Source organism: Psammomys obesus, unplaced genomic scaffold (genome assembly GCF_907164565.1).
Source record: "Psammomys obesus unplaced genomic scaffold, mPsaObe1.curated_primary_1811, whole genome shotgun sequence".
NCBI classification, from domain to species: Eukaryota; Metazoa; Chordata; class Mammalia; order Rodentia; family Muridae; genus Psammomys; species Psammomys obesus.
The window spans coordinates 22,433,750-22,457,874 of record NW_026585894.1 but is presented as its reverse complement, the minus strand read 5'-3'; the positions used below and the strand labels follow the sequence as shown (position 1 = coordinate 22,457,874).

General features: G+C 37.8%; 1 protein-coding gene across 4 annotated transcripts in view; it reads left to right on the top strand.

Annotated features, from left to right (window-relative positions):
- Sytl5 (synaptotagmin like 5) overlaps nt 1-24,125 on the top strand; it is a 356,529-nt gene that overhangs the window by 46,522 nt on the left and 285,882 nt on the right. For 3 of the 4 annotated variants that reach the window (XM_055599625.1, XM_055599630.1, XM_055599624.1), the window contains exon 2: nt 15,939-16,045. The gene's annotated coding sequence lies outside the window, so the exon portion shown is untranslated. Of the gene's footprint in view, nt 1-15,938; nt 16,046-24,125 lie in introns of those variants that run through there. The other variant, XM_055599628.1, reaches the window with a different exon arrangement.

The following is a 24,125-nucleotide window of genomic DNA, read 5'->3' as shown; positions in this document are numbered from 1 at the left end:
AGAGAGAGAGAGAGAGAGAGAGAGAGAGAGAGAGAGAGAGAGAGAGAAACCCAGACACAGGGACCTTTTCTGAGACTGATACTCCAACCAAAGATGATGCATGGAGATAACCTAGAACCCCTGCACAGATCTAGCCCATGGCAGCTCAGTGTGTAAGTGGGTTGTCTAGTAAGGGGACAGGGACTGTCTCTGACATGAACTCAGTGGCCTGCTCTTTGATCACCTCCCCGACAGGGGTGCAGCCTTAACAGGCCACGGAGGAAGACAGTGCAACTAATCTCAATGAGACCTGATAGACCAGGATCAGATGGAAGGGTAGGAGGCGCTCTCCTATCAGTGGACTGGGGGAGGGTCATGGGTAGAGAAAAGGGAGGGAGGGTTGGATTGGGAGGGGCAGAGGGTGGGGGCTACAGTTGGGATACAAATTGAATAAACTGTAATTAATTAAAAAAATTAAAAAATTAAAAATATTTCATGTTTTCTACCATTTGTTTTTCAAAATTTTTATCTATTTTGGAAATTGACTCAACAAAGTCAATGTTCACTTAATTATCAGTCTTTGTTAAAGTCTTAAATGACTGTTTTGTAAGCAGTTGTTTTAAGTTGATTTTTAGTATACTCAGTGCCCTATATATGTGGAACTAGAGGCATGTATAGCTATTTATCTAAGCTATGTATTATGCAAAATGTATGGATTAAAAGCACATAAGAATTCGTGCATGCTGCAACAATACAGTGCCTTGTCAGATGTCCATTGTGGAGAAAGAAGGGGCACGGCCTTATTAAGGCCAACCTGAGCTGCCTGAACAAGGGGCACAGCATGCCAGCGCATGTCTTATTTCCCCTTGACCTGGGGCCAGGTTGAATGACCTGACCTATTCCTACCAAGTATGAAAAAAATACAAGACATTCCCTGTGTTAATACTCTGGATGAGAAAGATAATTTGTGGAGATTACGGATTATGGAAAGCTAATAAGGAAATTCTTTCAACCCACAAAGGTATTTATAGCTTTTATCTGCTATAAATGTTTCACTATTTTCATACTATACTGTCCCTTGCTAATATTTTTTAGTCTACCCATTCTGTGTCTTTAGAGACCCTCCCACTCTTTATATAAAGGTTCCCTACAGATTTAAAAAGAATATGTGGCACTATCTAAATGTTCTTTTTATATGAATACTGCTTTTTATATTTGTTTTAGATATAGATATAGTCTACCTCAAGATTGGAATGTTAAAACAGAAAGTGGGGAGCTGTGATTGAACGATTCATAGAGATCTTTTAAAATCGTTTTAGAACATACTTGTGTGTCTCACTCTAGCAGACTCTTGAAAAAAGTGGACTCCATAAACACAGGAATTTCCCTAGGAATATCATGCAGGGAGTAGGAAAAGGCTCCAGCCAGAGCAGGGAACCTTGCCTTCTGAAGACAGATTTCACACGTTTTGAGCACCTGGTGAATCCCAGTCAAAAATGGGTTAGTTGTGGGTAAGACCACACTGTCACTGCAACTGTTTAGATGAGCATAGCCTTGACTCTCTGCTTAAGTGTCTATCTCATTTTAGGGCCCAGAAGGCAGACTTGGGTGGGGGTGTTGCTGTATCTCATTGCCCAATGCAGTGATATTGAACTCTCCTTTTCCTCCTTTCCATGATTAGTGTGTGACTGAGGACAGGTGGCCTGACCTGATGTGGAACCTAGGCTGTGGCTCACAAGTCCATAACAATAGCAGTACCAGGAATTCCAGAGCTTCTACTGTTCATAACAGACTTTCTTGCCTCAGACTTTCTGTCTGGTTGTCTACCAATCTGGTTGCCATATAACAAAGCTCCTCATAACCTAATGGCTTGAAATGAGAACTTTATTTTGTTAATTAAAAAACTGAGAATGAGGAAAAGTCCAAGATGTCTGTGACCAGCACACACCATATTTGAGGGGCAAAGGATCCAAAACTCTGAGACTGGTGAGTGGGGGGAAGGGAGCTTAAGCAAGAACACAGACATTGAGGCTTCCTGGGCCAGAGGAAACAATCTGTAAGTTGGGCCAGTTTGGATCCAGGTCACCCATGGACATCTCCGGGGCCTGAGAGTGGCAAATATTTGACCATCCTACACTTCCGTTTCCCCAAGCAGGAGCCCTTGTGCTGGGTGACTGAGACAGCAAAGGTGGCTGCTCCAACCAGGAGCCTCAGTGCCCAATAACTGAGACAGCAGAGGCTGCAGCTGTACAGTCCTCCCAGGTCTGCTGCTGCCCAAATCAGGATCCTCCTTGCTCAGTGACCAAGATGGTCACAATTACAGGACTCCCTGCCCAAAGACAAACAGTGGAGATCATTGAGCTGGCAAATATCCTACACTGTCATTTGCCCCTTCAGGCCCAAATCTGAGAATAGAGAAGAGGGGGTACCCTTGTGCTTTCCAATTAGGCCTGCGAGTGATAAAGTGTGCCTTCATGTGAGTGCGTGCCGAGCCCCAGAATCAGGGTCCCTCTACATTAATAGTCAGACATTGGATCCCTCCCTGACATACCCCTGCAGTGGGCAACATAGGGATCCCTGGGACAACGTTCTCAACATTGAAGGCCCTGTTCTGTGGGTCTCCCAGTGGAAACAGGCAAACAATTCCTGGAGCAAAGATGGTGCAACCCAGATAGATCTGAATACCTGCAAGACAGTAGGACAGGCCTGTGGGCCATTGAGGCATTCAGGGCACCTGCACATGTACATCGTGTCCACAAGCAGAGCCAGTAACCCAACCTGCACTTATGCTCCACCCTTTCATGCATCTACACACATTTCTACCCACATTCCTGCACTTGCACAATGCACCAGCAACCTTCTTTTCTTAGCTACAGCTAAAACACCTACATCCACTCTTAAACCGGTGGTCCTCTCTCATCTTCCTGAAGAATACTCCAGACACCAGAGACAGACAGACAGACCCAGTCTGAAGTACAGACTCCAGGAACAAATAGTGAAAGTTACAGATAAGCAGATGGCTAGAAGTTGGACTAAGAACACATCAAACAAAAATCAGGACATCATGGCTTCACCAGTAACCCTCAAAATCAAAGAATATTTTAATTAATTGGAAACACAGGAAAATTATCTCAAATCTGTGCTTATTCAGTTATTAGAGGAATATAAAGAGGAAACCAACAAAGCTCTCAAAGAAATACAGGCAAATATAGCCAAACAAATAGAGGCACAGATAGAGACACAAGTAGAGGCACAATTAGTGGCATACAGAGAGGAAATGAACAAAAAAAATAGACCATAATGGAAAGACAGGAATCCACATTCAAACAGATGAAGGAAATGGTGCAAGACATGAAAAGAAAATTAGAATCAACAAAGAAAACACAAACAGAGAAAACCCTGGAGCTGGAGAACTTGAAGAAAAAGATCATGAACTACAAAGGTAAGCATCATCAACAGAATACAAGAGATTGAAGAGACAATCTCGGGTGCTGAAGATACAGTTACAGAAACAGATACATCTCTCAAAGAAAAAGCAAAATCAGAAAAGTTCCAAGCACAAAACCTCCAAGAAATCAAGCACACCATGAAAAGATGAAATCTAAGAATACTAGGGATAGACTATAAAGGAGATTCCAGGCTTCAAGGTCCAGAAAATGTTTGCAAGAAAATCATAGAAGAAAATATTCCCAACTTAAAGAGATGTCCATAAACATAAAAGAGGCCTACAGAACACCAAATAGACTAGACCAGAAAAGAAACTGCTCACAACACATAATAGTCAAAATATTAAATCTACAGAACAAAGAAAAAAAATATTAAAAGCAGCAAGGGAAACAGCCAAGTAACATAAATGTAGACCTATTAGAAATACACCAGACTTCTCAACAGAAACTATGAAAGCCAGAAGACCTGGGCAGATGTCATGCAGACTCTAAGAGACCACAGATGCCAACTCAAAATACTATACCCAGCAAAGATTTCAATTAACATATATGAAAAAACCAAAATATTCCATGACAAAACTAAACTTAAACAATATCTACATAGCACAACCAGCCCTACAGAAGATACTGGAAGGAAAACTAAAATCTAATGAAATAAACTACAACCATGAAAACACAGGATGTAGATAACTTCTCATCAAACAAGTAAAAGATAATAAGCATAGAAACACAGTAACACCACCAACTCCACAAAAAAAGGAACTAACATTCATTGATCACTATTGTCTATCAACATCAATGGACTCAACTTTCCAATAAAAAGACACAGACTAACAAAATATTTGCAGAAACAGGACCCAACATTCTGCTGCATGAAAGAAACACACCTCTCCAACAAAGATAAACACTACCTCAGAGTAAAGAGCTGGAAAAATGTTTTTTAAGCCAATAAGAAAACAAGCTGGAGTAGCTATCCTAATACTTAATAAAATAGACTTTCAACCAAAATAAAACAAAAAAGATGAGTAGGGACACTTCATTCTAATCAAGAAAATAATGCACCGGGATAACATCACAATTTTGAATATCTATACAAGATACAAGAGCACCTACATTTGTAAATGAAACATTATTAAAGCTTAAATCACACTTTGATACCAACACCTTAAGAGTGGGAGGTTTCATCACTCCACTCTCACCAGGGGACAGATCAAGACAGAAGCTAAATAGGGTAATAATGACACATACAGAGGTCCTAAATCAAATATACCTAATAATGTCTACAGAATTTTTCAGCCATACTCAAAAGAGTATAGCTTCTTTCCTCATCTCAAAGAACCTTTTCCAAAATTTACTATATACCTGGGCATAAAGCAAGTCTCAACAGATACAAGAAGACTGAAACAATCCCTTCTATCCTATCAGACCATCATGGCCTAAAACTAAACCCCAACAACAACAGAAATAACAAAACCCCTACATACATATGGAAACTAAACCGCTCTCTACTCACTGACAGCTGGGTCAGAGAAGAAATGCAAAAATAAATTAGAAACTTCTTAAAATTCAATTAAAATGAAGGCACAACTTATCAAACTTATTGGACACAATGAAAGCAGTGCTAAGAGGAAAGTTCATAGCAATAAGTGCCTTCAGAAAGAAGTTTGAGACATGTCATACAAGCAACTTAATGGCACACCTAAAAGCCCTAGGAAAAAAAGTAGACACACCCAAGAGGAATAGATGATTGGAAATAATCCAAATCAGAGCTGAAATCAATAAATAAGAAACAAAGAAAAAAATTTAAAGAATCAGTGAAACCACGCGCTGGTTCTTTGACAGAATCAACAAGATAGACAAACCTGTAGCCAAACTAACTAAAAGGCAGAGAGAAACTATTTAAATTAACAAAATCAGAAATGATAATGGGGATATAATGACAGACACTGAGGAAATCCATACAATCATTAGGTCTTACTACAAAATCTTATATGACACAAAATATGAAAATCTAAACGAAATGGACAATTTTCTTGATAGATTCCATTTACCAAAATTAAATCAAGATTATGTAAATAGATTAAATAGCTATTTATCTCCCAAGGAAATGGAAGCTTTCATCAAACGTCTCCTTGTTGGGGGGGAGCCCAGAGCCAGATTGTTTCAGTGCAGAATTCTACCAGAGCATCAAAGAAGAACTAACGCCAATTCTCTTCAAAATCTCCACAAAATAGAAACAGAAGGAACATTACCAAACTCATTCTATGAGGCCATAGTCACCTTGATACCTTGACACAAAGCTGCAAAAAAAGAAAAAAACAAAAAAAAACAAAAAAAACCCCAGAACTTTTGACCTATCTCTCTTATGAACATCGATGCAAAAATGCTCAATAAAATACTTACAAACAGAATCCAAGAATACATAAAAGATACCATTCACCATGACCAAGTAAGCTTCATCCCAGGCATGCAGGGGTGGTTCAATATACGGAAATCCATCAATCTAATCCACCTTATAATCAAACTGAAGGAGAAAAAAACACATGATCATCTCCTTAGATTCTGAAAAAGCATTTGACAAAATCCAACACTCATTTATTTTTAAAATCTTGGAGAGATCAGGGATACAATGTAAATACCTAAACATAGTAAAGACAATATACAGTAAGCTATAGCCAACATCAAACTAAACAGAGAGAAAATTAAATCAATCCCACTGAAATCAGGTATAAGTTAAGGCTACCCACAGTCTCCATATCTCTTCAACATAGTACTTGAAGTCCTAGCTAGAGCAATAGGACAACTAAATAAGATCAGGGGATAAAAATTGGAAAGGAAAAAGTCAAAGTATCACTATTTGCAGTTGATATGATAGTATAATGAATGACCCCAAAAATTCAAGCAGAGAACTCCTTCAGCTGATAAACACCTTCAGCAAAGTGGCTGGATACAATATTAACTCAAAAATATCAGTAGCCCTGCTGTATAGAATTAACCAATATGCTGAGAAAGAAATTAGGAAACTACACTTCACAATACCCCCTAATAATACAAAATACCTTGGTGTGACTCTAACCAAACAAGTGAAAGAACTGTTCAAAAAAATTTCAAGTGTCTGAAGAAAGAAATTGAAGAAGATATCAGAAAATGGAAAGATCTCTCATGCTCATAGATCAGGAGGATTAACAATGAAAATGGCCATCCTGCCAAAAGCAATCTACAGATTCAATGCAATTACCATCAAAATACCAACACAATTCTGTACAGGCCTTGAAAGAACAATTCACAACTTGGTATGGAAAAACCAAAAATCCTAATTGTTAAAACAAACCTGTACAACAAGATATTATTTGGTGGTATCTCCATCCTTGACATCAAGCTGTAACACAGAGCAATAGAAATAAAAACTGCATGGAACTGGCATAGAAACAGAAAGGACTAGAATAGAAGACCCAGAAATAAACCCACACACCTATGGTTACTTGATTTTTAACAAAGAAGCTAAAACTGAACAATAGAAAAAAGACAGCACCTTCAACAAATGGTGCTGTTTTAACTGGATGTCTACATGAAGAAAAATGCAAATCAATTAATATTTATTGCCTTGCACAAAACTAAAGTCCAAGTGGATCAAAGCCCTCAACATAAAACCAGACACACTAAACTTGTTACTAGAAAAAATGGGGAAGAGCCTTGATCTCATTGGCACAGGAGACAACTTCCTGAACAGAACACCAACAGCACAGGCTCTAACATCAACAATCAATAAATGGGACTTCATGAAACTGGAAAACTTCTGTAAAGCAAAGGACACTGTCATCAGAACAAAACAATGGCCTATAAATTGGGAAAGGATCTTCACCAGCCCTATATCTGACAGAGGGTTAATATCCTGAATATATAAAGAAGTTAAAAAAAGCAACAAATCAAGTAATCCAATTAAAAATGAGGTACAGAGCTAAACAGAGAATTCTCAATAGAGGAATATTAAATGGCAGACAAATACTTAAAGAAATATTCAACATCCTTAGTCATCAGTTAAATGCAAATCAATACCACCCTGAGATTTCACCTTACACTCATCAGAATACCTAAGATCAAAAACTCAAGTGACATCACATGCTGTAGAGGATGTGGAGTAAGGAGGACCCTCCTCCATTGCTGGTGGGAATGTAAACTTGCACAACCACTTTGGAAATCAATCTGGCGGTTTCTTAGAAAATTACGGATAGTGCTACCTCAAGATCCAGCTATACCGCTCTTAGGCATATATCCAAAATACGTTCAAGTTCACAACAAGGACATTTGCTCAACCTTGTTTATAGCTGTTTTATTCATAATAGCCAGAATTTGGAAATAGCACAGATGTCCCTCAAAGGAGGAATGGATACAGAAATTGTGGTACATTTACACAGTGGAATACTATGCAGTAATTAAAAACAATGAAATCATGAAATTTGCAGGCAAATGTTGGGACTAGAAAAGATCATCCCGAGTGAAGTATCCCCGAAGCAGAAAGGCACACATGGTATATACTCACTTATAAGTGCTTATTATAAATATAATATAGGATAAACATCTTAAAATCTTCACGCCTCAATAACCTGAGCAAAAAGGAGGATCCTGGGTAAGATTATCATTCCTCATTCAGAAAGACAAAAGGGACAGACATCAGAAGAGGGAGAAAAAGGGAACATGACAGGAGCCTACCACACAGGGCCTCCAAAAGACTACCCAGCAGGGTATTGAAGGAAATGCTGAGACTTATAACCAAACTTTTGGCAGAGTACAGAGAATGTTATGAAAGAAGGGGGAGATAGAAAGACCTGGAGTGGACAGAAACCCAATAAAGAGAGCAACAGAACCAAAAAATCTGGGCCCAGGGATCTCTTCTGAGACTGATACTCCAACCAAGGACCATGCATGGAGATAACCTAGAACCCCTGCACAAATGTAGCCCATGGCAGCTCAGTATCCAAGTGAATGAACTAATAAGGGGAACAGGGGCTGTCTCTCACATGAACTCAGGGGTTGGCGCTTTGATCCCCCCCTCTGAGCAGGGAGCAGCCTTATTAGGCCACAGAGGAAGACAATGCAGCCAGTCCTGTTGAGACCTGATAGGTTAGGGTCAGATGGAAGGGGAGGAGGGCATCCCCTCTCAGTGGACTGGTGGAGGAACATAGGCAGAGAAAAGGCAGAGAGGGTGTCATTGGCAGGCGACAAGGGGTGGGGCTCCAGCTGGGTTACAGAATGAATAAATTCCAATTAATAAAATATAAATTAATTTTAAAAAGAACAAAAAATTAGGAATGATTCAACAAAACACTTTTTCTCTGGTTCAGTTGGTATGGGTTGAGGCTGGGATAGGCAATATATATTAGATTTGAACTCATTTTTATTAAATTTTTATTTTTTATATTAGTTACAGTTTATTTACTTGGTATCCTAGCTGTAGCCCCCTATCTCATTCCCTCCCAATCCCACTTTCCCTTCATCACCTCCTTCCTGCCCTCTCTCTAAGTCCACTCATAAGAGAGGTCCTCCTTCCCTTCCATCTGACCCTAGCTTATCAGGTCTCTTCAAACTGGCTGCAATGTCCTCCTCTGTGCAAGGCTGTTCCTGCCTCTGGAGGGTGGGGAGGTCAAAGAGCCAGCCATTGATTTCATATCAGAGACAGTTCTTGTTCCTCTTACTAGATTACCCACTTGGATACTGAGCTGCCATGGGCTACATCCAAGCAGGGGTTTTAGGTTATATTCATGCATAGTACTTGGTTGGAGAAACAGTCTCAGAAAAGCCCCCTGTGCCCAGATATATTTGGTCCTTGTGGAGCTCCTGTCCTCTCCAGGTCATACTAACTCCTCCCTCTTTCATACGATTCCCTGCACTCTGCCCAAGGTTTGGTTATGAGTCTCAGCATCTGTTTTGATACACTGCTAGGTAGAGTCTTTCAGAGTCCCTCTGTGGTAGGCTCCCGTCCTGTTATTTGTTTTCTCCTACTTCCATGTCCATCCCATTTGTCTTTCTAAGTGAAGATTTATTCTCTTACCCCGGGTCCTCTTTTTTGCTTATCTTCTTTAGGTGGATAGATTTCAGTATATTTATCCTATCTTATAGGTCTATATAAGTGAGTATATACCATGTGTGTCTTTCTGCTACTGGGATACCTCATTCAGGATGATCTTTTCTAGATCCCACCATTTGCCTGCAAATTTCATGATTTCCTTGTTTTTAATTGCTGAGTAGTATTCCATTGTGTAAATGTACCACAATTTCTGTATCCATTCCTCCATTGAGGGACATCTGGGTTGTTTCCAGGTTCTGGTTATTACTAATAAAGCTGCTACAAATATGGTTGAGCAAATGTAGTTGTGTACTTGAGTATATTTAGGATATATGCCTAAGAGTGGAATAGTTGGATCTTGGAGAAGCACTATTCCTAATTGTCTGAGAAAGCACCAGATTGACTTCCAAAGTGATTGTACAAGTTTACATTCCCACCAGCCAGCAATGGAGGAGGGTTCCCCTTTCTCTACAACCTCTCCAACATATGTTGTCACTTGAGTTTTTAATCTTAGGCATTCTAATGAGTATAAGGTGAAATCTCAGGGTCGTTTTGATTTGCATCGGGGATAGGCAATATTTAAAGACTGACTTCAAGAAGATTTTCTTGCAAAATAAAACTCATCTAAGACTTTAGTTCTTCCAGGCTTCTCATCTCTACATACTTTATCATCATGATCTGTTTCATCAGTTTTTTTTTTTTTTTTTGTTTTGTTTTGTTTTATGGTGTGCCACCCTTAGAATCATTGCTGTTCTTTCATGGTGGCTGGCTTTGAACAGGCATACATTTCTGCATAAAAGTAAAGAAAACTTTGTCAGAATCAGTGTTTCCAGATCTTGATATTTTATCTCTGACTTATAGCAATCTCAGAAGCATTAATCAAGACCATTTTTCTATAGAATAACATTATTATAAGTCCCTGATATTACAGGGCCTCCAGCTAACCTGAGCTGCCTGAGCAAGCTGCACAGCATGCCAGAACATACTCTGCTTTCCCTTGACCTTGGGGCCAGGCTTAATAACCTGACCTATTCCTACCAAGGATAAAAAATGCAAGAAAAAAGCAGGTAAAGCTGGGTAAGAACAGCAAGCTTTGTGGCATTGTAACTTTTTATATGCTTATAACCCTACCTTTAGCATTATGGGAGCATTGAGAATCCATTGTCTACAGTCACAGTGAAAACAAGAATCCTGAAGTCCACTGAAGGTGAAGGAGTAGAACAGTTGAAATATTTTCAAAGCCACAATTCAAAGAACTATTCTTTTTTTACCTGGCTTGTGGTTCCATCAATAACATTTTCAAGACTGTCTTTATTTGATTGACGTGCATCTTTTCCAGTACGGAAAAAAGTTTTCTACAGGGCATTTCTCTAGCAAGCAAGGACTATGGCTGGCTCTTGAAATTTCCTACTGTAGAAAACAATTGGGGTGCATAATATTTTAACTAAGAACATGGGTGGGAAAACGGTGGAACTGTCTCAGTGGATGCAGATTATCTTTCTAATTCATTGATGAAAGAATTTTAAAAAAACACACAAGAGAGAACCTGAGGATAATTTGTTGGAGTGAGGAGAACACCCTGAATGCTAAGATAAAGGCGTTGGGGGAAAAGAGATGGAAAAACTGGAGAGTGAAAGCTACAGTTTCAGTAGATTACAAAAAAAAAAAAAAAAAAAAAAATCTATAAATTGAGGATGATTGCCAAGGGAAACACAGTTTCCACATTGGCATAGACACTGTACGCCCATGTTCATGTAAGTGGTTGTTCACCTATGTTCCTATGAGAAACCCTAAGACATGAGAAATAAAAGAAGAATAGGTGGGAAGAAGGAGAGCAGTGCATGTAGGAGAGGACAAAAGAGAGAATGGTTGTGAATACGACCAAAATACATTGCATACATGTGTGAAAATGGTACAATGAAACCATTGCTATACATAACTAACTTACATTATTGGAAGTACTCTAGCAGTAACGATTCCTGCTTTCCCCTCTATCCATTTTTCTCTCCAATCTAGTGTTAAGGAATGAAAACGGGAGATATAAAGGGACAGAGAAAGGTAGAAGAGAGAAAGGAAAGAACCCACAAAGTAAAGAACAAGTGCTGCAGTGGACTGGTGATAAACTGGAGCAGAAGTTTTTATATTCTGCTGCAGTTAAATAAGTATTAACTGCTGGCCCTGTGGTGCATGCCTGCAACCTAGAAATTCAGGAGACAGGAGCAAGGGGATTGATCAAAAGTTCAAGGTTAATCTTGTCCACAGAGTAAGTTCCTGGCCAGCCTTTGAATTTCAGTGAAACAAAGTTTTAAAAATAAAATTTGAACAGAGAAGGATGGACATAGTTCAGTGGTAGATCACTTGTCCATCATGCCCAAGGCCCTAGGTTAAATATCTAGTACAGAAAAAGTTGGTTTGATTGACATTTCTAAAGCAAACATTAATAAAATAAGTGAAAAATATGTATCTAAGTAAATGTCAGATGAATTAAGCTGAGCCATTTTAACACAAAATGGTAATAATGGAGGAATAGAATAACAGAAAAGCACAATACATACCAGAAATAAATATGAAAATTCCAGAGACAAATCCTACTTTGTTAGTAATCTTGTTAAATATGAGTGAACTAGGTTTTCCAATTAAAAGGCCTAAATTGGCATGATAGAATAGAAAACATAAATAGCCAACTATATGCTGGCTACAGAGACATTCCTTATATTCAGAGTCACAAAACATTGAAAGTTAAAGGATAGAAAAAAGATGTAAGATGTAAACAGTAATGAAAATGGTTTGGGGAGGCTATTCTAATATATAAGATAGACTTGGAGGAAAAACTCTTCCTACAGTAGCTGGCTCAGCGAGTTAGAGTGTTTGCTGTAGAAGCATGGAGGCCTGAGTTCAAATCCTCAGCATCCACGTAAAAAGACAAGTATAGCCATTTATGCCCATAACCTTAGCTTTGGGGCTTTAGAGACAAGCAGATCCTTGCAACTCACTTGCCAGCAAGCCTAGCTAGCTATAACACTGAATAATTAGTCTCTGTGCCAAGGGAATTAGGCAGAAAGTGATAGAGGAAGACACTTGGTGCCTTTCCTGTGTCCTCTACTTGTGGGAAGAGAGATGCACAAACATGGACACTTCTCCACACACATATACCACCCCACACAATTATTGCCAATGATAAAGAAGTAAATTTTAAAAGATAAAATGCCAATTTTTCTATCAAAAGATGTGACAGTTAGAAATATATAGTCAACTGACACCTGAAACACCCCAAAGCAGATGAAGCTAACAGAATGCCATAAATGAGTATTTTTGTGTTCATTTTCAGAAAGTACCATCTATCACAACCACATATATTAAACACTAGAAAAATTATACTGTTTCAGTATTGACATCATCTTGCTTCAATAACTCCTTTAGCTATCTGTTATAGTCACTAATGGGTTAAATACCACTCAAATGTTATTACCATTTATATTTGTGTATATGAGTCTCTGTATATTTATGTTCCTGTGCAATGTGTGTGTTTAACTGTATATGCAGTTTTGTGTGGAGGTCAAAGGTCAACCTTGTGTGCCTCTCCTCAGGTGCAGAATACCTTTTCTAAGAATTTGTTTTATAACAGTTGTGCTCACTTCCTGGAACTCTCTGCCTGGAACTAGGTTGACTGTCTAGGGAGTGCCAGGGATCACCTGTCTCTGCTTTCATTGTCCTGAGATTATAAGTGAAGACCATCATATCCTGCTTTTACCTGGATTCTGGGGAGTCAAACTGAGGTTCTTGTGCTTGTACAGCAAACACATTACTGACTGAGCTACATTTCCAGCTTCTCAAGACCACTTATTAAATTGTGCAGATTGTAGAATTTACATAATACAATTCATGTGATTTTTAAATGGACAAGGAGCCTTTGCATCTAGATTGGTCATATCCAACATATCAGGCTGACTTCTTATAGAGATCTAGAGGAGATGTACTCCTAACTGGCATTGAGTGCTGTGTTGACTGACAGCCCTCAATGTCCTGCTTGGCAAATTTGTATAGCCTACCAGAAAGCTGAGGCTTCCTTTAGTAAACATTCAGAATGTTGTTCATCATTTAAAAGTTTTTATGGTTGGCATTGTACTTATGAAGTGTCCTCAACAATGCCAAAATATGAACTGACAGATAGGATAGGCAGACTTTATATAAAGGTCACATAAAATTTATTTTCTTTGTCTCTATCTCCAGAACTTGTGCATGTAATGAGATACTGCTGTCACTGGGGCTTGTCATTTAGGACAGATGACCTTTTTTTTTTTTGAAGTAAAGTGATTGGACCTACTCAAAATACAAATACATATGGCAGAGAACTGTATCCAGCTGATGGTGAAAGAGAGAAGACAGGAGCATCAGAGAAATTCAAAATAGAAGACGATGATGCAGCTTTCCTAGCTTTGATATGGAGGGGACAATTTAGGAAGAAATGTAGATGTCTCTACAAGCCAAGGGAGGCAACAAGAAAGTTTAATGAAGACATTTGCCAAAAACCTTATGAACCTTAAGTTGAAGCTGATTCTCCCCAAAAGAAGTCTAGAGAACCTAGCTGAGACAGCCTAGGTAACCTAAGTCATGACTACCCGAAATTCTGACCTTTAGAATTATGAGGTCATGAATGGGAATTGTTAGAAACTACCTAGTTACTAGTCATTGGATTCACATCCACCGCAATAAGGGGGAATTAACAGTACCAGTGAGTGAGTACCATGTTAAACATTCTTCTTCCCAGGAGCACATCAGTCAGGTACACAGCAGCTGTGAAGATAACTGGAGCACCTGCTGAGCATTCAAATCAAGTGACTTTACTAATGTAGGCAGAACTCGATTGAATGATTGGAATGTACATTAAACCCATTTTCTTTATTGTTTCTTATAAACATTTTTTTTTTCATGAAAGGTGATTGGGCTATAACGCTATCTGGGGATAGATGAGCTAAGGCAATCTCCCTGCACAAATGATTTAGAAGAAGGGCATATATGTCTATCTTCACATTTTAACTTTATTTTTATAGCAGCACAGTAGCTTCACTGGACCTGTCGAATTTATAGTAATATAAATACGGAAACCTTTTCTAGGAATGTCTTCTGCTATACAGTTTTCTGTCACCAAAAATATCGTGTGCTCTCCAGTGTTCTCTCTCCAATAGTAGCAATCTCACCCCAAACTTTGGCATGATTGAGCCCATGGCTGGCTTTATAGTGTTGAAATAATAGTTATTTACACTGACTTTTGTATTCCTTATTATTTTCTTACCTTGTCTTTTCTAACATTACATACTCTAAAGCTTTGGTTTGAATGGAAAACAAAGTTAGAACTAAAGTTAATTGTTAGCTTTCCACATAAGACTCCCGTCTCTGAATTTTCTCTCTGTGTGTCCCAATTTCACCTTTAACTCTCCCCTCTCTTCCTTTTCTTCCCCTTCCATCTCCCCCTCTTTATGTATGTATGTATGTATGTATGTATGTATGTATGTATGTATGTATGTATATATATATATTATACAGATGTATGTATGACTATATGTGATTTTATACATAAATCTTTTGTTTTGTAAATATGCTAAATATAAAGTGAGGTAAACATTCATTTTTAGCAAAAGATTTAGAATGAGCATAGCAATGAATTTTTACAAAGGTTTAGAGAAAAAATATCATTGAGCTATTAAGAGCACAGATTCATCAGTAAAACTCTTATACTTATTTTCTCTTTTTATGAGCTAAGCCTAGAAAGATTTCTAAGATCTGTTTTGATAAATTACTATGAAATAGTGAGACAAGCCACTTGACAATTTTTTATTATCCCAATAAAGATTAACCTTCTAAACAATATATTTTAACAGCTACATGTATTTTAACAAATCACGAACTTGATTGACCACATAAGCTTGCATTTATACAAATATTTTGACATTAAGTTTGTGAGGCTGGCTTGAGAGATGATTAATATTATTAGTTTCTTTTTGAAGAAGTTTTTCTCTCACATACAATTTTATTTTCCTTCATATTTTAAAATTATTTGTATGTATATAGTTGTTTTGACTGCCTTGTAACATGTGTGTCTAGTGCCCTCAAGGTCAGAAAAGGGCAATGGATCCCACTGACCTGGAGCTACAGAAGGTTGTGACTCACGATGTAGTTGCTGAGAATTGAACCTGAGTCCCCTGAAAGACTTAACCACTGAGCCATCATTACAGCTCCTGCAAATTTATTTCTTAACTTCTTGTCATGATTTAATTCTACATTATTTCTTTACATTTTCCTTGCTGAGCTGAGGCTGGTGTAGAAATTTTTAGGGAAGAACTCTGTAGGACAGTTTCAGGACTTGACTTGAGCTAGTCAAGATAAGTATTGTTAACTGTATAACAGGAAATAGATTTTGTTCAAGTGTCTTATTACTGTCTTATTCATAGATAAACTGACTAAGCTTCAAGAGTCATATACTTTACTGCATTTGAGAAGTGAAAGAGGCCTGAATTCTCAGTGAAAATTTTCTAAGTACCAGCCATCTGTATATAAGGTAAGAAAGTGCTACATTTCCAAAAGTTTTATGTCATAAATCATGTTTATAGTAGGTTATAAATCCAATGCTTCTGAAGGCACAGCAAGTGCCTTCATCAAGTACATGACATCAAATACAATAATCTGGGTCTTGGTGCAAAATCTAGGCCTAATATTGTCAAGCAGATTTGAGACCAACATTAATGAGCCTCTGATTTATTTTTTTGAAAGAGAAAGCAGATTATTTTATGGGAAACTTTCTCACTTAGAAGTGTCATATAATCTAAACATAATGAATAAGCAGAACAATTAAAGTATTTCTATAGCCTGGATTTAGACACTGCATCAGTTGATAACCTTTAAAATCAAATTTTCTGTGACCTAATTATCCTTATTAATTCTTTCTTAGAATTTCAGATTTCAGACTTGACCAACAAGGGTCAATTTTAATCTATGTCTTAATGGAGTAAAAGGAGGTCCAACCCAATCAAGCATTAATCCAAATCAGAGATTGATCAGTACTTGGTCCTGATCACGGGTTGATTCACTCAGTTGCCAGCCTGATCTGGGACTGATCTTGTCAGAGATTGATCTAAACAGTGGTCAATCTGATAAATACTGGCCAAAAATCAAGGTTTTGATCCAAGCACTGACTAATCTAATAATGGGATTGACAGTGCCTAATTTTACTGGGGCTAATTTTTTCAGAGATTTATCCAAACTGAGACTGATCTAATCTGATGTTGATGCAAAAGTGGCATATCTAATTATTGCTTTATTGAATCAGGAGTTGATATAACCAGTGGCCAATTTAATTAAGGCCTTGATTCAGTCAGTGGCTCAAAATTACAAGCAATTACTTTGAGTAATGGATAGGTACATAATACATAATATAACTTAGTCAAGAATGTCATATTTTACATAAGAATGTTTATGGGAATCTTGTAGTAAATATGTGCTTACAATGTTTATTATACTTTTTTTTAAGTGCTGTGGTGACTGTGGGGGAAAGCGTTTTGATTAAGCTGTGATAGGACACTGACAGGAGTCTTACTGGGGGAAAACATGAGTAAGCTATTGTGATGAAGGGTAAATGCCAGAGTCTGGGAAGGTAAATGATCCCTGTAGGCAATTGTGTACAGTTTTTTCAAGGCTGTTTCTGGAAATAAAACTTTATGGAAGGTTGCAGAGGGATTTCCTTGTCCCTGCTAGCAGTCTAATTGGTTGCTATGAGTCAGTGGTAGGATTAGATGAATTTATTCAATTGATCATTTTCTGTGTTTTTTAATTACTCACATATGTAATAATATATATGTATATATGTTTATCTCATCATCTATCTCTATTTATCATATATATACATACCCATCATCTATCTATGATGCTCTGCAATGACTTTTACATAAAGGTTTAGAGAGAATTATCATTCGGTTATTAAAAACACAAAATGATAGACATCAGCAATGGGAGAAGAGAGGGAACAGAACAGGAGCTTACCACAGAGGACCTCTGAAAGAATCTACCCAGCAGGGTATCGAAGCAGATGCTGAGACTCACAGCCAAACTTTGGGCAGAGTACAGGGATTCTTATGAAAGGAGGGGGAGATAGAAAACCTGGAGGGAACAGGAGCTCTACAAGGATACCAACAGAGCCAATAAAAATCTGGTCCTAGAGGGTCCTGAGGAGACCAATGTGAGAACAAAAGACCATGCATGGAGAGGACCTAGACCTCCTGGTCAGATGTAGACCATAGGCAGCTCAGTATCCAAGTGGTACCCTAGTAAGGGGAACAGGGACTGTCTCTGACATGAAGTCAGTGGCAGGCTCCCTGATCATCTCCACTTGGGGGGGGGGGAATGCAGCCTTGCTCTTGCTATGCCATGGAGGAATTAAATGCAGCCAGTCCTGATGAGACCTGATAGGCTAGGGTTAGATAAAAGGAGGACCTCCCCTATCAGTGGACTAGGGGAGGGGCATAGGGGGAGAAGAGGGAGGAAAGGAAGGGCAGGTGGGACTGAGAGGAGACAACGGAGGGGGCTATAGCAGAGATACAAAGTGAATAAATTGTAATAAATAATAAATCAATCAATAAAATAAAATAAAATACAAAAAAGAACACAGAATGACCAGTAAATATCATCAACTTCAGGGACTCATATTTACTAGACTCATTGTACAACAGCAACTGATACCAACTCCCTACCACACTCAGCTTGTGCTCTGATAGTCCTAAAGAGAAATGGAGAGGGTTGTTGATGACCATTTTACAGTATACTGTCTAAACCTCCTTAGCTTTCTGATCATTGAATTCGTCTTTGACATTAACATAATAATGGTGATCAAGGTAACCGACCTTTCTCATGAAAAGTTCTGAGACTAGAGTTGGTTATACTTGATTGTCAGCTTGTCTGGATTGAGCAATGCAAGGGAAAAAAAATCTCTTCATTTATATTTTGTCTTAGTCATCCTTGTACTATGATTTTGGTTTTTTGATAAAGGATAACTATTTTGATAGGTTTAAACTACCATTAAAATCATTAGTGTTGCATATTTTCAAATATTTTGAAATAATTCAAACTCATTATTCATACATCTGAATGGATCAAATGTGACTGTGCACATAATCTTTATAATTAATAATACACTCATAAACATAAACAAGAATTATTTCATCAGTACATTCTTTCTGTCCATAATATGTCAGTATTTTAAGTACATAAGCAGATTTTATGGCATTTTCCATTATGATTATATATTTCTTTAAAGAAAATCTCACATTTTTCTGACTTCTTTTAATTTTATCTACTGTCACCTCCTACCTAAGTGAGTCATGCCAAGTATTGCATGTCACTTCTTTTGACAATTACCTAATATTTGAAGTAATTTTCATGCATTCTGTCACCTTTTTCCCCCCCTCTTAGTTCTTTAGTGCATTATAAACAGCTTACTACATTGACTGATGAAAAGAGTTTGTGGGAGAATGCTCAAATTAAATGGTGCTTATTCTCATCACTCATCCCCTATCTCTAAGAATTCTTCACAGATGAGCCTGTGCACCCCTTCTTTGATTATGAGGTATGTCCATTCCCTTGCTTTCTGTGATCATTCATTTTGGTCACCTTAACTCTGTTACCATTTCACTCATTCAGTTCTGATTTCTGGTTCCCATTGATTTCCAATTTAAACAAGGGACCTTATATTTCTCCACTCCAAAACTAGTTAGACCTATCATCAGAATATAGTATTTTTCTGATAAATCTGTCTACCTCTTGCTTGACTTGGATTTTTCTCTTACAGAGAGGACAGTGCTAGTGGTTGGTATGACTTTAAGTACCATATTTTTTTCTGTTATGTTAGTTAAAAGGAAAGGCAATAGAAGCTCCTTGCTACTGAGAGTATTAGCACAGGTTTGAGAAGGGAAACTATGGTGAATTAAGTAGTATGAGGACTAATGGTGATTTAAAGTGCAGAATTAAGTTGTTGGTAGGCTCTACCTGTAAGGGACTAGGAGCCAGCCAGATTCCTGGCAGTCAGAGAGATAAGGAAGACAGCCACTGATAAATACCAAAGATGGCAAACTCCTGACTTTTTCCCCTATCCTAACAAAGGTCTGGTGAGTTTTTATTTTTATTTTTATTTTATTTTTTTTACCAACAGGGCTACTATTCTGGCTGACCAGTTCCAGGACAATGGCATATTCAGAGTCATTCTTTAATATGTTTATCTAAAGCTGTGGAGCAATCAGCCTTCTTCTCTTTGTTTAGGCCATCCAACTCAAAATTAGGAGAGGGGATCCCATCTCAGGCCACCAAAATCACTTAAATTTTTCATAGATTTAGGTCCCTTCTCTGCTCTGCAAAGAGCCCTTCCTCTGCTTCTCTCTCTCTCTCTCTCTCTCTCTCTCTCTCTCTCTCTCTCTGGGCTTCTTCATTTGTAATGTTTGTTACCTGTTGCTGCCTGCTATAATGCTGCGTTTTAATTCTTTAACTGGCAGAGGAAATGACCGTTATCAACACCTCTAGACAGCAATAATTAAATAGAAAATAATTCTCAGGACAGACAAACCTGAGTTCATTTTACTGAAGACAGACCAGAGTGACTAATAACATCTTGATAGCAATGTAAGGATTTCACATGTTTTCAAAAAGAATTTTAGCCTATGTTGAAAGTGGTCAGGATCATGAAGGGAGATTTGTAAGTGAGTTGACTTAGCACAGAGGTTCTCAGCCTCCAAGTTGCAACCCCAAATGGGTCAAATGACCCTTTCACAGGGTTCACCCTAGACCACTGGAAAACACAAATATACATGTTATGATTCATAACAGTAAAGTAACAAAATTACAGTTATGAAGTAGCAAAAGAAATAAAAAAAAAAAGGTTCAGCTCACCACAACATGAGGAAATGTGTTAAAGGGTCACAACATTAGGAAGGTTGAGAACCACTGCTCAAGTAGGATTCTTGCTTAAACTAGGTATTATAAAGACAGGGAGGGAATCCTGAAGTCTGTCTCACTTGATCAGAGGGCTCAGCTGAGACTGACCAAATTTTTATACAACAAGAGTATTTTTCATTTTTTTTCTTCTTCATGGAATAGAGAAATTATTTTCTCTTTTGAACACAGTAAATCCAATTTTTATTTCGGCAGCTTTTGTTCATTAAGGCTTAACTGAGACAACTGTAAAAGTTGGTTCCTAGATTGTTTTGTTGGATGATATAAGGTATTAGGCATTTACACATGAGTCTTTCTATGAAAACAAATGAAAAATAAAGTTAATGGTTGCAAACTCAGTTTATGAGTCCATAAGAGAAATAGGCATTAATTTTAGACTGAGCTTAAAGCATCTCGAGATAGTTGTGAAAATCTGCTTAATTTCCTGGTTTTCACTTTGAATGCCTTCTTTGTATTCTGATGAATTTTCTGAGTCTTTATGCAGCATTAAGAGTAGAGATTGCCTAACATGACCTGTTACTACAAATTCCTTTAAGTTCACGTTATGTCGCCTAGCTTTAGCTTAAATGTTTTTTGTTTTTGTTTTTGTTTTTTGTTTTTTGTTTTTTTTTTTTTTTTTTGAAAAGAGGTTAATTCTCAGAGGTGCAAAATCAGGAGAGTTGGAAGAACAAAATGGAAAAACTAGTTTGAAAAAAGTGGGTGCTGTCTATGACATGGACTCTGTTGTTTGCCCCTGTGTTGGGGCTGTCTTGCCTGGCCTCAGTGGATGTGGATGAGCTCAGTCTTGATGTGATTTGATGCATAGGGGTGGGTTGGTAGAAGGGCACTCTCTTTTTCTGAGGAGAAGTAGAGGGAAAGAGGGTGAGAGGGAGGGACTCTGAGGAGAGGAGAGAAAGAGAGAGGGCTAAGATAAGGATGTAAAATGATTATATAAATTAAAAACAAATAAAAAAGAGACAAATTGTGAACAGATATTGGAGAAGGCAAAAATAAGAATTTACAAAATTGTGCTATATGTTTTAGGCAGAGAGAAACTATCCAAATTAGCAAACTCAGAAATGAAAAGGGGGACATAAATGAAAAGGGGAACATAACTACAGACAATGAGGAAATCCAAGCAATCATTAGGTCTTACTACAAAAGCCTATATGCAATCAAATTTGAAAGTATAAATGGGCAATTTTCTTGATAGATTCCGTTTACCAAAATTAAATCAAAATCAGGTAAATAGATTAAATAGTCCTATATCCCCCAAGGAAATAGAAGCTGTCATCAAAATTCTCCCTTCAAAACAAACCAAAACAAAACAATCAATCAAACAAACAAAAATCCCAGGACTAGATGGTTTTAGTGAAGAATTCTACCAGACCTTCAAAGAAGAGCTAACTCTGATTCTCTTCAAACTATTCCACAAAAATGAAACAGAAGGAACATTACCAAACTCACTCTTTGAAGCCACAGTCACCTTGAAACCTAAACCACACAAAGACCCAATAAAAAAGAGAACTTTAGATCTATGTCTCTTATGAACATTGATGCAAAAATACTCAATAAAATACTTGCAAACAGAATTGAAGAACACATAAAAGTTATAATCCATCATGACCAAGTAGGCTTCATCCCAGGAATTCAGGGTTAGTTCAGTATACAGAAATCCATCAATGTGATCCACCATATAAACAAACTGAAGGCAAAAAACCACACAACATTCTCCTTATATGCCAAAAAAGCATTTGACCAAATCCAGCACCCATTCACGTTTAAAGTCTTGGAGAGATCAGGGATACAAGGCACATACCTAAACATAGTAAAGACAATATACAGCAAGCCTATAGCCAACATCAAATTCAATGGAGAGAAACTTAAATCAAACCCACTGAAATCAGGGACAAGGCAAGGCTGCCCACTCTCTCCTTATCTCTTCAACATAGTACTTGAAGTCCTAGCTAGAGCAATAAGACAACTAAAGGAGATCAAAGAGATACAAATCAGAAAGGAATAAGTCAAAGTATCACTATTTACAGATGATATGATACTATACATGAGTGACTGCAAAAAATTTGACCAGAGAACTCCTTCAGCTGATAAACCCCTTCAACAAAGTGGCTGGATGTAAAATTGACTCAAAACAAACAAACAACAACAACCAAAAACCACAAAAAACCAAACAACTCAGTGCCCTGTTGGATAAGAAAGACAAAGGGCTGAGAAAGAAATCAGGGAAACAACACCCTTCACAATAGCCACTAATAGCATAAAGTACCTTGGGGTGACTCTAACCAAACAAGTGGAAGATCTGTTGGAAAAAAACTTTACCAAAAGCAATCTACAGATTCAATGAAATTCCCATCCAAATACCAACACAATTCTGTACAGACCTTGAAAGAACAATTCTCAGTTTCATATGGAAAAACAAAAAGCCCAGAATTGCTAAAACAATCCTGTACAGCAACATATTGTCTGGAGGTATCTCTATCCCTGACCTCAATATCCCTGACTCCAGAGCAACAGTGTTGTCAACTTTACCTAGCTTGGATTCTCCTGAGAACAGAGTCTCATTTGAGGAATTTCAGGTTGTCATGTGTTCATATGTGTGGAGGACTGTCTTGATAGTTAACAGTTATGAAAGGGCTGAGCCCATTGTAGGCAGCACCATCGATAGGCAAGTGTTTCTGGTCTTATTTGCTAGAATGAACCCAAAGCAAGTGTTCCTCCCCAGTTTCTGCTTCAAGCTCCTGTTTTCCTGTGACCTGAAAATATATATAAACCAAATAATTACTTTCTTTACTTAAGTTGCTTGGAGTCAGCATGTCTTATCTCAATAATAAAAAGAAAACTAGAACAATACCTCATTGAAACAATTTATCTCCTTACATTATACATATTTTTTTTAATTTAGAGATTTTTTTTATATGTGAGTAGCACATTTACATAATTACTGCGCTCCCTCTCTCCTAATTCCTCCCATGTGTTCCCACTCCTCAAATTCATGACCTATTCTATAATTATTGTTATAAGTACCTTCTACTGACTTCGTTTAATATTGTTCCTAACCTGTTAGTGGCTCATCCCTGGAGAAAACTGATTATCTGTCAACAGCTATTGATTGCCTGTAGCTCTTTGTCTACAGGTGGGACTTTAAGAAACTTCCATCAACCATGTTGGCATGTTGACTTGTGTCATTATGCAGATATTATTTAGGCAACCAAGTTATTGAGATTTCATGTATAGAAACTATCTCACAGCAGGTGTCCTGGTCTTCTGGCTCATATGATCGTTATACTCCTTCTTCCATATTTCCTAAGGAATTGTGTTGTATCAATTAGGGGTGGAGAACTCCCAGGCACTATTCTCTTCATTTTGGCTAGTTATGGATCTCTGTAACTACCTCTGACTGCTGCATAGATGAGCTTCTCTGATGAGGGGTGATATCTACTCATCTGAGTTGTTGGCCATGGGTGTGTGTCCAAGTGACCCACAAAGGTTTATTGCTATTGTTTGAGGTTTCCTCCCAGGACTCGAAAGTAAGACCTTCCTTATTTTTGAAGACACCTCACACTTTATACACAGGGTTTGGAGAAATCCAGCTGGAACTGACCTGAGGACATGTTCTCATATTATCAGAAGATACAATACAAGCTGCCAAC